General features: G+C 41.7%; 2 long non-coding RNA genes and 1 pseudogene across 5 annotated transcripts in view; 2 read left to right on the top strand and 1 right to left on the bottom strand.

The window, feature by feature from the left end:
• The window catches only part of LOC147573087 (uncharacterized), a 476,171-nt gene that overhangs the window by 125,487 nt on the left and 331,884 nt on the right, over positions 1–18,800 (top strand). The gene's annotated exons all lie outside the window — the stretch shown is intronic.
• The window catches only part of LOC147573091 (uncharacterized), a 233,878-nt gene that overhangs the window by 181,859 nt on the left and 33,219 nt on the right, over positions 1–18,800 (bottom strand). The window lies entirely within an intron of this gene.
• LOC112853286 (ADP/ATP translocase 2 pseudogene) lies at positions 1,346–2,391 on the top strand (annotated as a pseudogene).

Here is an 18,800-nt window from a genome sequence, read left to right as displayed (position 1 = left end):
GAGCATCCGACTTCGGCTCAGGTCATGATCTCACAGTCCGTGAGTTCGAGCCCTGCATCGGGCTCTGTGCTGACAGCTCTGAGCCTAGAACCTGCTTCAGATTCTGCCTCGCCTTTTCTCTGACCCTCCCCTGTTCATGCTCTGTCTTTCTCTGTCTCAAAAATAAATAAATATTTTTAAAAATTAAAAAAAAAAAAGAATCCAAACTTTCAGTTTTCCTTGAAAAATAAGCCCTAAAAACACTAAGCCTGGATTCTCACATGGAAAAAATTAGCTGAAACTGAATCCCCTTTAGATATGACCTATGTTCATTTTGTCATCATCTCTACCACTCATTATTTTCATCAGGCATAACTAGCTGTTGCAGAAATTTCTCTGGACCCCTTATAAAGGTCTCTCCCTGAAATCACAGTGGAGCAAGCTACTACCTCTATCTAGAGGTGCTTCCATGCTAAATTTCGGCCATTCCAACCCTTCTCTTTCAGCTCTGTCTTCCAATACAAACTCCAAATCCTAAAATTTAGTACACATCTATTGTTGATGAAGCCTCTCAAACATAGTATGTCCAAAACTGATCTTCTCCCCCAAACCCTATTCCATCCATAGCCTGTCCCATTCCAGATGACAGCAATCCCTTCCTTCAGTTGCTGATGCCAAACATTTCAGTTATCCATGACTCTTGTCACTCCCACACACAACCCTCATCCAATTCATAAAGAAATGTCATTGGCTCCATCTTAAAACCATATCCCAAACAGGACCACTTCTTTCCACCCCCACTGTTCTCATTCTGGTATATGATCCACCAACATCTCTCACCTGGACTATTTCAATGCCTCCTCTTCAAACATTAGTGCTCTGGTTAAAACCCTCCCATGGCTTCTTATTGCATTCAGTTCAAAATCAAAGTCCTTAAAATGGCCTGTGAGCTTCCACACGATCTTGTCACCCATTACCTTTCTGACCTCTTCTCTTACCCCTCTTCTCAGGCCCTGCCTACTCTGTTCCAGCCACACTGGCATCCTTGTTCCTCCTCAAACAAGCCAGGTACTCCAGGGTCTCTGTATTAACTGTTCCTTCTGCCTGTGATATTCTTCCCTCACATATCCACTTGACTTGTTCTTTCACTTCCTTCAAGTCTTTGTTCCATTCTCCCCTTCTCAGGGAAGGCTGTCATGAGCATCCTATTTAAAATGATAACCCATGGGGTGCCTGGTTGTCTCAGTCTGTTAAGTGTCCAACTCTTGATCTCAGCTCAGGCCTTGATCTCAAGGTTGTGAGTTCAAACCCTACATTGGTCTCCATGCTGGGTGTGAAGCCTACTTAAAAAATAAATAAAATAGGCAGTCCCGGAGTCCCAGGTGGTTCCTAACGCAGTCCCGCAGTCACCTGGCTCCTCTTTCCTTTCAAAATGACAGATGCTGCTGTGCCCTTCACCAAGGACTCCCTGGTGGGTGGAGTGGTGGTGGCCATCTCCAAGACCACGGTAGCGCCCATCGAGCGGGTCAAGCTGCTGCTGCAGGTGCAGCATGCCAGCAAGCAAATCACCGCAGATAAGCAATCAAAGGACATTATAGACTGCGTGGTTCGTATCCCCAGGGAGCAGGGAGTCCTGTCCTTCTGGCGCAGTAACCTGGCCAATGTCATCAGTTACTTGCCCACCCAGGCCCTCAACTTCGCTTTCAAAGATAAATACAAGATCTTCCTGGGTGGCGTGGACAAGAGAGCCCAGTTTTGGCGCTACCTTGCAGGGAATCTGGCATCGGGTGGCGCCGCTGGGGCCACATCCTTGTGTTTTGTGTATCCTCTGGATTTTGCCCGTACCGGTCTAGCGGCCGATGTGGGCAAGGCTGGAGCGGAAAGGGAACTCCGAGGCCTTGGTGACTGCCTGGTTAAGATCTACAAATCTGATGGGATTAAGGGCCTGTACCAAGGCTTTAATGTGTCTGTGCAGGGCATTATCATCTACCAAGTTGCCTACTTTGGTATCTATGATACTGCAAAGGGCATGCTTCCGGATCCCAAGAACACTCACATCTTCATCGGCTGGATGATCTCACAGTCCGTCACAGCGGTTGCCGGGTTGACTTCCTATCCCTTTGACACTGTTCGTCGCCGAATGATGACGCAGTCGGGGCGCAAAGGAACCGACATCATGTACACACGCATGCTTGACTGCTGGAGGAAGATTGCTCGTGACGAAGGGGCCAAAGCTTTTTTTTCAAGGGGGCGAGGTCCAATGTTCTCAGAGGCATGGGTGGTGCCTGAGGCATGGGTGGTGCCTTCGTGCTTGTCTTGTATGATGAAATCAAGAAGTTCACATAAGTTATTTCCTAGTTTCTTCCCCTGTGAACAGGCATGTTGTATTATATAACACATCTTGAGCATTCTTTTTTTTTTTTTTTCCAACGTTTATTTATTTTTGGGACGGAGAGAGACAGAGCATGAACGGGGGAGGGGCAGAGAGAGAGAGAGGGAGACACAGAATTGGAAACAGGCTCCAGGCATCAGCCCAGAGCCTGACACGGGGCTCGAACTCACGGACCGCGAGATCGTGACCTGGCTGAAGTCCGACGCTTAACCGACTGCGCCACCCAGGCGCCCAACATCTTGAGCATTCTTGACAGACTGTTGACTGTCTATTTATCAACGGCAACTATTGACTGGTTGAAAATGGGAAGCAATAATGTTCATCTGACCAGTTTTCTCTTAAAGCTATTTCCACGATGACGGGACTCAATTATATTTTTTATTTCAGTCACTCCTGATAAATAAATTTGAAGAAATAAACACTATCCAAAACATTAAATAAATAAATAAATAAATAAATAAATAAATAAATAAAATTATAACCCACTGTCCACTGCTCCATGACACTTCCAATCCCCCTTACCCTGCTTTACTTTTTATTTTATTCCTAGAACAGATTACCTTCTACATTGTACATATTTATTTATTATGTTTATGCTTTATTGTCTACCTCCCCTCACTAGAATGTAAGGGCCAATTCTATCCATTGATGTATCCAAACATGTAAAAGAGCATTTGAAACGAGAATGTAAAATGGTGTGACCCTGTGGAAAGCTCTTTAGCAGTCGCTTAACAAACTAAACATAGAATGACCCAATGACCCAGCAATTCCATTCCCCAAAGAACTGAAAATGGACACTCGAACAAAAGGTACATGAATGTTCATAGCAGCACTATTCAAAATAGCCCCAAAGGTGGAAACAACTCAAATGTCCATCAACAGATGAGTGAATAAACAAATTGCAGAAATACATTAAATGGAATACTACTGGGCCATGAAAAAGAATGGAGAATTGATACATGTTTCACAGTAGATGAACCTCGAAAATTTTATGCTAAGTGTGAGAAACCAGACACAAAGGTCTCATATCGTATGATCTCATTTATATGAAATATCCAGAATAGATATATCCATAGAGACAGGAAGCAAATTGGTAGTTACCAGAGGCTGGAGGTAGTAATTATTTAATGGATATGGATTTTTATTGGGGATAATGAAATGTCTTGGAAATAGACAGAAGGGATGGTTGCACAACACTGTGAATGCACCAAATGCCACTGATACGTTCACTTTAGATTGATTCATTGTGTGTTAAATTCATTCAATTTAACCTGTATAAAAAAGAGCAGCTCAAAAAAAAGGACCTCAATAAATATTTGCCGAATGAATGAATGAATGAACAGGAAACAAATCAGTATGTCTGGCCCTGAAAACAGATAACACTAAAAGGTAGTCTATCAAAAAGCATTTTTTGGAAGTCTGTGGCTCTTTCACCAGCCACATGTAAATCACCCCATTTGGGGTGTAAGTAAGCATTGAAGCAGTATTGCCCTGGGGGTCCATGACCATTTTTGGTGGCCTGAGCTGAGTTTTATTACTCTGCTCATGGAGAACAGGAGACAAAGCCTGGGGTCCTATCAGGGGAAAAAAATCTTCCTGTGTCGGAATTTTCAGAACCTCCTGTTCCTACATAGCTAGAGACATTTCTGACTGCCAGGAGGGAATAAAGCCAGTGGGAGTTAGTCCCATCTGCCTACAGAGGGGCAGGAACATCATCTGTCTAAATACTTCTTCGTCAGAAAGTCTTACAGCTGGAGGCCTTTCCTCACTCTCACTGTGACCTCAGCCTTAGGGCCACATTAAAGAGCATTAATGCCATGGAGAGGGGGCGGCAGGGAGGAGATGGGCTGCCAGACTGGAACTAAATTAAAAATAAAGCTCCCCTTATTAAATTCATAATTATTGTGAAGCTGTGAAATCTTATTTTAAACCTCCGGCTCCTTTCTTTTGTCCAGGGTACAGGCTGCCTGCTTCTGAATCCCTATTTTGCTTTATGGACAATTTCTTTTTAGCATTCTGAGCGTTTAACCTTGAAAAATAGTGTTGTTTTGCTGCTGTATTTTCTGATTGTTAGTCTCCAGGCATCTCTGTGGCATCTTTATAAATCTGCAGGAGCTGGTAAATATTTCTTGCCGACCAGCAGCTGAAATCTGAAAATACCAGCTCACTTTTTAGCTGTCAGGCAATTAATGTAATTCAAAGGAAATGAAAGGTATGGGCAACTGGGACTGCTTTTAATAACAGGAGGGTTTCTGGCTCAGACTTAGAAAGGCAGGAGAGAAGAATCAATAAAAGGCGAACAGAAAGGGTAGAAGAGGGCATGGAGTTCTCCAGAAACATTTTGTCAGCATGCTGGCCAACACCGCTAATCTGTGCCAAGAGAAGCTGATAAATGTAGCCACTGATGGTCAACTTAGAGATGGGCCAACCTTCAAGGCCTAGACTAGGGTATCCATTAGCCTAGAAGATGGCTTTGTACACACAGAAAAAGATGCCTCAAGAGGGCAGGTAAATCAGGAGAAAATATCCCCTGAGAATGGATGCAGCCCCACACCAGGGCACACAGCTTGATGACCAGAGAAGAACTGCATTTCAACCCTCTTCCTCCAAACTCATCCCTATAGCCAGTGGCCTTTGTGCAGTGCACAAACTGTACAGCTGCATGTAGCAGCCCTATCCAGATCACGTCCCACTTCCTCATCCTTCATAATATTGGTTTCCCATTCTTCCCCGCTAAGTCAAGAATCAACTTGTTAGCTTTGGATCCCAGAGGTGAGAGAAGTGTAATTGGCTATAAAACTTAATGTGAAGAGTTAGACTATGGAGAAGGGGAGGGGGGATCTCACTCATATGGTGATGCTGTTTCATTTCTCAAAGGAGGGAAAGTCTTTCCTTTTAGTGAGAAATAGGCTAGTCATTAAAGGCAGGCATTTTCCAGTCCAGAGAAGGGTAATTCTATCAATGTCTGCCACCTTTCAGATACTTCAGACAGGGTAGTCAGCGTTCTACAATGCATAGGGCAGAAATCACACGCTGCTTTATGTAACTGTTGCCTCCCTGGACTGCAGTGTGGATACTGCCCCCTGGAGTTGTACAATATAGCAACCCTGCATCCCACGTGCAGTGCATCTGGGAGGCTCAGGGAGCACGCTGGCATACATACTTTGACCTGCCTCCCGAGAGAAAAGCAAGCTTTCAAAACCTCGTACATCAAGGGGTGTCTGGGCAGCTCAGTCAGTTAAGCATCTGACTCTTGACTTCAACTCAGGTCATGATCTCATGGTTTGTGGGTTTGAGTCCCACACTGGGCTCTGCACTAACATGTGGAGCCTACTTAGGATTCCCTCTCCCCTCTGTCTCTGCCCCTCCTCTCTCCCTTTCTCTCTCTCTCTCTCTCTCTCTCTCTCTCTCTTTCAAAATAAATAAATAAACATTTACAATTTTTTAAATGTTCATTTATTTTTGAGACAGAAAGAGAAACAGAGCACAAGTTGGGGAGGGGCAGAGAGAGAGACACACAGAATCTGAAGCAGGATCCAGGCTCCGAGCTGTCAACACAGAGACTGACGTGGGGCTCGAACTCACGAACTGCAAGATCATGATCTGAGCCAAAGTCGGATGTTTAACAGACTAAGCCATCCAGGTGCCCCTAAATAAATAAACATTTTAGAAAGTAGTTTTCTAAAAACCTGGCCCATCAAGATAAATAGAAAATGATCTAATATGTTTTTATATACTAGCACACATTTAGACAATAAAAGTCTATTTACAATAAAATTTTAAAATATCAAAAACCTAGGAATAAACCTAGCAAAAGATGTGTAAAACTGATAATGGAAGTCTCTAAAATATCACTGATAATAATTTTAAAATACCTACAACAGCTACATGGAGGGATAAACAATGGTCACGGATTGGAGGGCTCTATACTGTAATAAAGTCAATTCTCTGCAAACTGATCTATAGTTCTTTAACACAATCTCCATCGAATCTCCAGTTGAAGTTTTTATGGAAATTGAGCAGCTAATTTTGAAACGTATATGTAAAAGACTAGCTAAGACAATCTTAAAGAGCAATGAGGTAGAAGGGCATACTATACTAGGTATTAGACTTATTGTAATGGTAGAAATTAAGACAGTAATGAGGTCATGAAAAGAGACAAACAGTATCAAGTGTTGTTGACAATTCAGAGCAACTAGAATTCCCATCCACTGCTAGTGGAAGTTTACATTCATAGAAGCACTTCAGAAAACTGTTCAGGGGCGCCTGGGTGACGCAGTCGGTTAAGCGTCCGACTTCAGCCAGGTCACGATCTCGCGGTCCCCGAGTTCGAGCCCCGCGTCAGGCTCTGGGCTGATGGCTCAGAGCCTGGAGCCTGTTTCCGATTCTGTGTCTCCCTCTCTCTCTGCCCCTCCCCCGTTCATGCTCTGTCTCTCTCTGTCCCAAAAATAAATAAACGTTGAAAAAAAAATTAAAAAAAAAAAAAAGAAAACTGTTCAGCAGAATCTACTAAATTTGAACAATGTTTATTTTATGACCCAGCAATTTTCCTGCTAGCTATTATACCCAACAGAACTGGCTACACATGTAAACCAAAAATCAAGCTCAAAGATGTTCATGGCAACACTGTTTTTAATGTCAAAACCTGGAAATAACCACAAATGCCCAACAATAATAAAATGAATAAATGAAATGGTGGTATATTCTCATGATGGAATACTATTCAGCAATAAAAATCAACCAACTATAGCTCCATGCAATTACTTAAATGAATCTCACATTGCTTGATTCCATTTATATCTTTTTTTTTTTTTCAACGTTTATTTATTTTTGGGACAGAGAGAGACAGAGCATGAACGGGGGAGGGGCAGAGAGAGAGGGAGACACAGAATCGGAAACAGGCTCCAGGCTCTGAGTCATCAGCCCAGAGCCCGACGCGGGGCTCGAACTCACGGACCGCGAGATGGTGACCTGGCTGAAGTCGGACGCTTAACCGACTGCGCCACCCAGGCGCCCCCCATTTATATCTTTTTAAGTGGCAAAAACTCATCTGTGGTATTAGAACTCAGTATGGAAATTACTTTTGGAGAGAAGGGGACACAACAGTGCTTTGGGGGTGTTGGCTATTCAAGTGTGTTCACATTGTGAAAATATTGAGCTAAACACTTATGGGTCGTGTATTTTTCTTTCAATATGTTATATTTCATATGAGGACTTTAAGAGACAAAACAGACGAACCTAAGGGAAGGGAAAGAAAAATAATATAAAAACAGGGAAGGGGACAAAACAAAAGAGACTCATAAATATGGAGAACAAACTGAGGGTTGCTGGAGGGGTTGTGGGAGGGGGGATGGGCTAAATGGGTAAGGGGCACTAAGGAATCTACTGAAATCATTGCTTCACTATATACTAACTATTTGGATGTAAATTTTTAAAAATAAAAAATAAAGTTAAATAAAAAAACATTTTATTTGCACTTGCTTATGGAGACTAGGGATTTTCTTTTTTAAGTGTTTATTTAAATTCTAGTTAGTTAACAGACTGTGGAATATTCGTTTCAGGGGTACAGTGCAGTGATTCAACACTTCCAAACATTGCTCAGCGATTAATCATGGTAAGTGTACTTTTAATCCCCATTACCTACTTCACCCATCCCCCCAACCACCTCCCCTCTCATAACTATCAGTTTGGTCTCTATAGGTAAGAGTCTATTTCTTAGGACACCTGGGTGGCTCAGTCAGTTAAGCATCTGATGCCCTCTCAGGTCATGATCTCACAGCTTGTGAGTTCAAGCCTCACATCAGGCTCTGTGCTGACAGCTCAGAGCCTGGAGCCTGCTTTGGATTCTGTGTGTGTGTGTGTCTCTCTCTCTGCCCCTCTCCTGCTCATGCTGTCTTTCTCTCTCTCTCTCTTTCTCTCTCTCTCTCTATCTCTATCTCTCTCTTTCTCTCTCTATCTCTATCTCTATCTCTCTTTCTCTCACTCTCAAAAATAAATAAACATTAAAAATTTCTAAGAAAGAGTCTGTTTCTTGGTTTGCCGTTCTCTTTTTCCCTCTTTCCTTGTTTGTTTTGTTTTTTATATTCCACATACGAGTGAAATCATAGGGTATTTGTCTTTCTCTGACCTATTCCACTTAGCATAATATTCTCTAGCTCCATCCATGTCATTACAAATGGCCAGATATCATTCTTTTTTATTGCTGAGTAATATTCCATCATATATATATATAATATACCTCACATCTTCCTTATCCATTTTTAAAACCCCTTTCAGAGCCTAAATGTCCATCAACTGATGAATGGATAAAGAAATTGTGGTTTATATACACAATGGAGTACTACGTAGCAATGAGAAAGAACAAAATATGGCCCTTTGTAGCAACATGGATGGAACTGGAGAGTGTGATGCTAAGTGAAATAAGCCATACAGAGAAAGACAGATACCATATGGTTTCACTCTTATGTGGATCCTGAGAAACTTAACAGAAACCCATGGGGGAGGGGAAGGAAAAAAAAAAGAGAGGTTAGAGTGGAAGAGAGCCAAAGCATAAGAGACTCTTAAAAACTGAGAACAAACTGAGGGTTGATGGGGGGTGGGAGGGAGGGGAGGGTGGGTGATGGGTATTGAGGAGGGCACCTTTTGGGATGAGCACTGGGTGTTGTATGGAAACCAATTTGACAATAAACTTCATATATTAAAAAAAATAAATAAATAAAATAAAACCCCTTTCAGAGACCCAATCTGCAAAGTCCACCCAGAACACCCAGGTAGATTTACTGATTCCCAGTTGCTATATTCTCACCATCACTCATCCGTTACAGTAAATACAGCTTCAGAGAACTTCCTGACATGAAAGGTCTTGCTCTTGCTGCAGGCTGTCATCACTATTGCTCCCTCCTTCTAACAGGCAGACTCTGAAATGTCCCCCAGTCATCCCCACCTCTTGGTTTTCATGTCTTTGTGGAATCCCCTCTCTTTTGGTATGGGCAAGACCTGTGACTTATTTCTAAGCAACAGAATATGGCAGAACAGTGATGGGATGTCACTTCCATAATTCGTTACAGGAGACTGTGTCGGCCACATTGCTAGCAGACTCTATTGCCTTCTTGGTTTTTTGTGCTTTGAAGAAGTGAGTTGCCACAGTGGAGATGCCCACATGGCAAGTGGGCCTCTAGTCAAAAGCCAGCAAAGAACTGAAGCCCTCAGTCCAATGACCCTTGAGGAATTGAATCCTGCCAACAACTACAAGAGCTGTGGATCCTTCCCCCACTTGAACCTTGAGATGAAACCCCAGCCTGGCTGACACTTTGGATGTGGCATGCCGGGTGGGGGGGGGGTGGAAGCAGGGGAGGCGGCCAAGTGGCCCCCAGGTTCCTGATGATAGAAACGGTGAGATGACAAGAGTATGCTGTTTTAAGCTGCTAAATCTGGGTGTAATTGCCATGTAGCAATAGATAATTAATATACTCCCCCATTATGAACAATTTCAAAAGATACACATAACTATGCACCTCACAGGAAGAATGCTCCGTGGTATTTTATTAATTGTACCCTTATCTTATACTGATTCAACCTCATTCTGCTAACCTGCCTGTGGCCTCTGAGGTTCGCCCTAATTAACTGTGGACTGATTTCGCAAACGAAAGCAAATCATCTCTAAACACGTTCTCTCTTCTTTCTACTTATTTTTTTGATATCCTAATAAAGCAAGCTAAGCTCTGGGAACTAAGTGGATAATTCTCATGCTATAGATTAAAATTACCTGAGTCACAAAGATAAAATTTGCCCTTTTAGTTGGAGTTTCTGGCAAGTTGTACCAGGAATGCCATGGTAACTGACACCATTTTGCTAAATCTCTCCCTTAATCTCATTTGTTAATGTAGAAAAATTGCCATCTCCTTTTTCTCTCTCTGAAAAAAGAAAATAGAAATTGAAAGAAACAGGGGTCGCTGGGTTGGAAAAGTAAAATTGGTTTTTGCCTAATTATCCTTATTCACACACTCTTCCCATTTCTTCATGCTTAGCATTTGACTGCCAGCTTCTGTTTCATGTTAGAAAAGCATTTATTGCTCTGGTATTCACCTCTAACACTCCAGCTGGGGATGCCACAGAGCAAGGATCTGCAACCATGGCCCATGGGTCAAATCTGGCCCACCACCTTTTTTATAAACAAAGTTCTGTTGAAACACAACCACATCCATCCATTTGCATACTGTCTACAGCGGCTTCTGCACTACAATATCAGAGCTAAATTGTTGTGACAGAGACATATGGCCCCCAAAGCCTAAAATACTTACTATCAGGCTCTTCACACACACACGCACGCACGCACACACACACACACAATATGTTTGACCACTGTCATAGAATAGAGAATGGCTATATTTCTTCACTTGGCTGTAGGGCACCACAAGAAACATTAACAGGAAGCAGGAGACATGTGCTCTGGTTCCAGCCTCGTATTCGTGTGACCAGGCCTTTGTCAGCTCCTTTCTCTGAGCCTCAGTTTATCCAGCATAACTTCAGTTACTGGACTGGGTTAGGTTTATTCCAGTTTTGAGCAATATATCAACTCAAACAACTTAGGGTATAACATGCATGTGAACAGTCCTACCATTTTAATGTAAAATGTAATGGTTTTGTTGTTCTTGCCTTTGTTTATTATTGCATTACAAAACAAATAATAAACTTAAATCTAAGCTTGTCTTGTCTCTGAGGAAAAAAAGAACTATTTTCCATTTGGTTATGGCTTTAGGCCACTAACATTTAGTACAAAAGAATCAGAATAGAGGAGGAGGTTTTGTAGAGTAATTTTTTTAATGTTTATTTACTTTTGAGAAAGAGAGAGAGAGCATGTGTGCATGAGTGGGAGAGGGGCAAGAGAGGGGGGACAGAGGATTTAAAGCGGGCTGCAGGCTCACAGCACAGAGCCCAATGCAGGGCTCGAACCCACAAACCGTGAGATCATTACCTGAGCCGAAGCTGGATGCTTAACTGATGGAGCCACCCAGGCGCCCCTTGTGTGAAGTAATTTTAATCACCACTGTTAGCAGCAGCAGCAGCAGCAGCAGCAGCATATACCTTGCACCTACAATGTGCCAAGTACTGTCCCAAGTGCTTTAAATGTTTTAATTCCTTTAAGTTCTTCCAAACATCCTATGAAATCGGTATCATTATTAGGCGCATTTTACAGGTAGGGAAAATGAGGTACAGACACTAACATCTTGCCCAAAGTCACAAAGCTGGTAAGTAGCACACCCAGGATGCAAGCCCCAAGCAGTATGGCTCCAGAGCTTTTCTTATTAATTGCCAAGCAACAAATGAAAGAACACTCCTGTCCTTGATAGAGCGGCTTGAGTGAAAGCAACCGGAAGAGAAGAAATTCCCCATCCGTCTCACCCCCATTCAGACTAGAAGATATGGGGAGGAGAGACGATGGGAAAGAGACCGGAGACTTAGGCAGAGTGGCCAGGACATAAGCAGCCTCCCGGAGATCCTTGTTTCCTGAGTGTGGTCTCCCACCTGTAAGAGGCAGTTTTTGAGTACTCCAGAGCTGTGTGGCCTATAGACAGCCTCAGGCAAGGGACCGCACCAGCTGTCCATCCAGCAATTGCCCATCTCCGCCCAAAGCTTTGCTTAGGCTGACTAATCTAAATGTGGACACACTCCCTGGACATATAAAGAGTTGAGGTAGTGGGGAGGCCTCTGCAGAGATTTCTGGGGAGCTGAATGGAAACAATTTGGCGACACACTCATCCAAGATGGGACAGTGGTTGGATCCCCAGGACCTCAGGAAAAAAAATTACTGAAAAGATCCTTAGGAATGCCATGAACTCAAACCCAGAATTAAACGGCCAATCATGGGGATTTCAGCAGTAGGAATTCATTCTTACAGCAAATATTTACCAAGCACCTACTATGTGCTGCACTCTGTGCAAATACTGGCCAAATGGAGATTGCTAAGACTCTTGCACCTCCCCAAAGAGCAATGCTCCCTTACCTCCAAGGCTTCTCACAGCCTGATCCTTCCTCCTCCACCTTTCCTGCACTTAGTCACCTGGCCAAATCCTTCTCATAGTCACGATGGTGCTGGGCATAGCCTCCTCCAGGGGGTCTCCTGACCCTACCCTGACACCAGTTTGCAGCCTCTTGCAAGCCCTATCTATGTTCTTTGGCAAGTTTTATTTCCTCTCTGGCTCAGGCTTTTCAACAATAAAATGGGAATAACAATGGCCACATGCAGGGTTACTGAGAGGATGAAAAAAGACAATGAGTTCAGGGCCTCATTCTTTAATTGTTCCCAAATTATGTTGAAATCTTCCCTCCATGCAGCCACTCTGGAAAGCAGTGTGGAGTTTCCTCAGAAAATCAAAAATAGACCTACCCTATGACCCAGCAATAGCACTGCTAGGAATTGACCCAAGGGATACAGGAGTACTGATGCATAGGGGCACTTGTACCCCAATGTTTATAGCAGCACTCTCAACAATAGCCAAATTATGGAAAGAGCCTAAATGTCCATCAACTGATGAATGGATAAAGAAATTGTGGTTTATATACACAATGGAGTACTACATGGCAATGAGAAAGAACGAAATATGGCCCTTTGTAGCAACGTGGATGGAACTGGAGAGTGTGACGCTAAGTGAAATAAGCCATACAGAGAAAGACAGATATCATATGGTTTCACTTTTATGTGGATCCTGAGAAACTTAACAGAAACCCATGGAGGAGGGGAAGGAAAAAAAAAAAAAAGAGGTTAGAGTGGGAGAGAGCCAAAGCATAAGAGACTGTTAAAAACTGAGAACAAACTGAGGGTTGATGGGGGGTGGGAGGGAGGAGAGGGTGGGTGATGGGTATTGAGGAGGGCACCTTTTGGGATGAGCACTGGGTGTTGTATGGAAACCAATTTGACAATAAATGTCATATATTGAGAAAAAAAAAAAAGAAATCTCCCCTCCAGATCAGGAAGTGTGTCTAATTCATTCCTGTATTCACAAGCCCTATCATAGGACCTGACACTTAATACATGTTTGATGAACCTGGAAGAAAGAAAGGGAGAGGGAGGCAATCCTTGACTCAAAGATTTCCCAGTGTAAAGGAAGAGATAGACGTGTACACAAAGAATGAGAGCCCAATATGTAAAATGTTAGAAAAGAAACATTAAACAGAGTCCCATGGAACCAAAGAAGAAAGAGCCATTGATGGCTGATGGTGGTATTGGGAAATACTTCACAAAGAGTGTGATGGCTGGTGCAGGAGCAGGAGCTTACCAAGCACAGCGGACAGGTTACAGGGCATTCCAGGCAAGGAGAGCAGTGCCTTGATGATTCCCAGGCACAAGGATTCAGATCTTACAGAGAGTGATGGGTTGAAAAAAGATAATAAGTAGAAGCAGTAGAAGTGTTTAGGAACATATGTCCTTAACATCGAAATGACATAAAGGGATAAAGATAACCTATTGAAAAGTAGGACTATTTTACCTTTAGTAAATAACATCAAAAAAAAAAAAAAAAAAAAGCCGAGAACACCAAAGAGATTTATCAGTGGTTTTTATATGTCTTAAATTAGCAGCAATCAGTACTATACAACTCATTTTCCATTTGCTGCCTCAAGACTGCAGGAAAATTTTCAGGATCTCCCTCCCCTGCATCTGCAATAAGATGCTTACAAATTCGTTTTGTTTTGTTGCAAATAACATGTATGCTAACAGGCACATTTCCTCTATAACTGTGCATCCATCCAAACGGGTCTTTTCTGATTTTATGACTTGAATTTGTTAATGTAAACCTTGCCCCGCCCCACCCCGAAGGTCCCTCTTGTGTTTCGGAGACATGGAGTTTGTAAAGACCAATTCATCTGATGTCCTAATAGTTGCTGACATTTATCAAGTGCTTAATATGTGCCACGCAAGGTGCTCCATGCCTAAGAACTATTATATCGTGCAATCCTCACAGCCTCCCTGTGGATATACAAGCAGTCTGAGAATACGTCTCCTGTGGCATTTATCCTCAAATGACAGATGAGGAAAGAGAGAATCAGAAATAGGAATGCTGCTAGCAAGTAGTAGAGTCAGGATTTGAACCCAGGGCTGTCTGAGTCCAAAGCAAGAGCTTCCAACTCTGCTTGTCTCAAGGGAGTAGCTCCTTCTCCAACCCCTTCCCAGTACTCAGGATTCTAGAACCTTGCCTGTGCTGGCAGAACCCCAGGCCAGACAGCCCTGGGGCACTCGGCATCTGCTACACATGGTTCAGAACCTCCTCCTGGAGACACGGGTTTTGGTACCAAAGCACTCTTAAGGACAGGTTGGCATTCCTTCTCTGAGGCTCACTGCAGAATTTCTGCTCCTGCTCTAATCCTCATTACCTCCTTCTCCACTAGCAACTTCCAGGGTCCTCTTCTCCATTTATACTCAAAGAGGGAGTTCACGTTTGTCTACCTAGAACCAAGATTCCTTTTCCTCCAAGAAAATGGTCAGTGCGTTTCTAGTTTTATGACACAGATGTGAACACACTGTGGCTAAATAGAGGCAGAGATGGGACAATCCCTAAGTGGCGTTATTTATTTGACCTAGATGGCATTTTTTAAAGCACTTACCATGTCTGCACTGTGCTTAGTTCTTTGTGTGCATTAGCTCATGGAACTCTCCCAACTACCATAGGCTGTGGGGACTCTTACAGCCCCATTTTACAGATGAAGAAACTAAGGCACAAGCACTTAAATAACTCGGCTACGGTCCCACAGCAAGCAAGTGGCAAAGAGGGAAAGGTCGCAGAATGATAGGGAAATAAGTAAAATGGTGCTATTCTCTCCTACGATGTTTGTGCTGAGCAGGATAGTCTCCCCTCAAGCAGTACTTCAAAACACGAATGAGCCCTGGGGAGGCAGACACTCATCTTCATTGCTAGTGTCCTCATGGAAAGACAAGGTGGCCATATCTATGCAGAATCACAAATGCACGCACAATCTGACCCAGCAGATTTCCACTTCTGGAAATTTATCCCAAATACATGTGAAATCATGCACGTACAAGGTCATCCACTGCAGTGTGTTTAGCCTAAGTAATAGTTTGGGACAACCCAGTGTCTATCTGGAATAGACCGGTTATATAAAGTATAGGCGACCTCTACCAGGGTACTATGTGGTTGGAAATCAAAAGAAGAAAGCTCTCCATGTGTTGATATGGAAGGATCTTCAGGATATTTAAGTGAACAAGGAACAACAAAAACAAAAAACTCAAGATGCAGAGCTGTGTAAAGTAAGACTCAAAATTAGTTTTTACGGATATATGCAAATGACAGATACATAAATACGAAAGAAGCTGATTTCTCATTGGTGTAGAGGGCAATGTAGGAAGAAGAATTTTATTTTTTTGTTTTTTTCACCATGCAAATGTATGATCTATATTCCAAAAAAAAATATGCAAAAGAAAATGTATTCCCAAAAAGATGTCCTAAGTTTGGCTAATAAAGTATCTGGATCCAATATTAAAGGTACATTTTGGATTTGCAAGAGGTCTGAGCCTTCCAAACACTGCTTTTGCTGGCATCTTGATCAGGTATTTCAACATCAGACTGGATTGTACATCTCTCTGTCCCAATTACGATACCCATTCCCAAATGGAAAATTTAGAGATTGATCATTTAAAATTTTTAGCAAAGGGAATGTGGTTATAGTCCTATTTTGTACAACAGATGCTTTTAACTAGCTTATATCCTCTTCCAAATGTTAGTGTTACTGATATGTAAAGGATTACATTAATAGCAGCTACGTGTTAATAATTGATGATCTGTTTGCTTAACGTTCAGTTATTACTTGATGTAAGCAGTCTCTAGTGCAAAATATTCTAAGTTAATAGCTCAAATAAAATTGATCAAGTGAGGTTGGGTGGTTGTTGACTTTTTTTTATCCAAACACTACAGCATTTGCCTAGTTCTTTATCTGTAGTTAAGAATATCTGAGAATATGTATCTGTGGCAATGCTTTTGGTCTACAAAAGCAAAAGCCACCATTACTAGGAAAATAACACTTGCATCCTTAAGTAAAACAGAAAAGCCTAAGACTCCTTGACCCATAAGAGTCTCAGCTCTTAGGATTATTCACACAACAGTCACATCAGAAGTGAGAAAATACCTCCCAGATAAGGAATATGGAGGGAAGTTTCCAAAAGCACCAAAAGATAGTTTCTGCACTCTAAGATGCCATCCTGGTGGTTAGGCCCTGAAGCCCTTCCTCAAAGCCTCAAAGCCCGTCACCCACACACATCTGCAGGACCACCCTCAGACCTGAGCAACAAGGGGCCCTGTGCTGGGCACCCGTGTCACTTGGGCTCTGCATTAGCACTGCCAAAGCATGACTCATCACGCAAAACATCCACTTTCATGAGTAACACCATTCAGGCCCCAGAGAGACACTTCTCCCAGATCTTCACCTCTATCCCCAAAACAGAAGGCAACTGTATCCAAAGGGCTTAAAGGCTTGTGTGTGGTATGGAGGCCAAAGACAGGGATGGGCACAGTTGCAGCGTGCCCAAAAGATCTGAGTGGCAGGAGCACTTAAGTAAGAGAAAGGACAAATTAACTTGCCAAAGACACCCTCTCAGGTGGAGTGAATGCAAAAGTTTCTTGAATAGCATAGTACCATTTCCCTGTAGTGCTGACTGCCCAGTTTTGCTTCTCTTTGTGTTCCAACTTGTGGCTCTGGACCTTTGGGAGAATCAGGACGGAATTTGCAATACTAGCATATGGTGGCTGAGGAAAATGTGGTGTCAAACAATTCATATTATTCTCGGTTTTGTATGCGCAGAAGTCTGTGCATAACATAGGACCCATAACACTGACTCTTTTCATTGACAACAGACGGGGCATAGAAAATTTAGAATTATAAACAGTGTTTTTTAAATTTTTTAAATGTTTATTTATCTTGAGAGAGAGATAGAGTATGAATGGGAGAGAGGCAGAGAGAGGGTTACAGAGAATCCCAAGCAGGCTCTGCACTGTCAGCGCAGAGCCTGATGCAGGACTCGAACTCATGAACTGTGAGATCATGACCTGAGCCGAAACCAAGAGCCTGATGCTCAACCAGCTGAACCATCCAGGCACCCCAGAATTATGAATAGTTTTTAAATAAAAATATGTAATGAAATCCAAATGTCCATCAACTGATGAATGGATAAAGAAGATGTGGTATATAAGTACAATGGAATATTATTCAGCCATCAAAAATGAAATCTTACCATTTGCAATGACATGGATGGAGCTAGAATGTAATATGCTAAGCAAAATAAGTCAATCAGAGAAAGATAAATATATGATTTCACTCATATGTAGAAGTTAAGAAACAAAACAGATGAACATACGGGAGCAGGGGGAGAGAAGAAAGGGAAACAGACTACAAGACACTCTTAACAATAGAGAACAAACTGAAGGTTGATGGAGAGAGGTGGGTGAAGGATGGGCTAGATGGGGGATAGATACTAAGGAGGGTGCTTGTTGTAACAAGCACTGGGTGTTGTATCGATGTGATGAATCACTGAATTCTATTTCTGAAACCAATATTACACTGGATATAAACTAACCTGTAAAAATAAATTTAAAAATTATTTTTTAATGTAATTAAAATTTCAAAAATTAGATTACAACTTTACCTAAATTTTTTAAATATTTAAATATTTCAAGTGTTCACATTTACTCATAGTTTGTATTTTACCTTTTAATTTTAGTAAGTAATTTTGAATACCTTAGGAAAAAATAACTTTTTTTGAAAACACATAAAAAATAACTTTAATTTTTCAATTTTTACCTTTACTATAATATACTTTGTGGTTGAAATTGTATCCAAATGTTGACTATCTTGAGTCCAATTATATTTAATTTTAATACTAAATCATGACTGTCAACAGATATAAATTAGTGATAATCTTGGTTATAAAAACAAGTGATTTTGCTGAAGTTAAGGCAAGAAAAAAAGTGATGGATTATGTATTTTATGAATAGTATATATCTTTTTTTATCATCTAAACACGTTTATAAAAACAAGTGATTTTGCTAAAATTAAGGCAAGAAAAAGAAAACTGATGGATCGCATATTTTATGAATTATATATATCTTTTTTTTTACCATCTAAACATTGCCAGCCAGGGCACCAACAGAATATCTAGAAAGTACCTAAGAATTTGATTATGTTTTGATATTTTGCCAACATTTGATAGTTTGATATTTTGCCAACTTTGGCTCATATAAAAACCTTAGTCTTATTTGAATTTTTAAATTTTGTCATCATCAAGGTTTATTTATCAAGCTAGGAAAAAAGAACATATATTAATTTATATTTAAATATGTAGACATACATTATGTAGAGCTTCTATTTATACTCTTAACCCAGACCCTGAAAATAGGAGGTAAGGACCCACTTATCTGGATCTGTA

Source organism: Puma concolor, chromosome E3, assembly GCF_028749965.1.
Source record: "Puma concolor isolate L17-30 chromosome E3, mPumCon1.1.hap2, whole genome shotgun sequence".
NCBI classification, from domain to species: Eukaryota; Metazoa; Chordata; class Mammalia; order Carnivora; family Felidae; genus Puma; species Puma concolor.
Note: the sequence above shows the minus strand (reverse complement) of the source record. Positions and strands in the feature narration are given on the sequence as shown.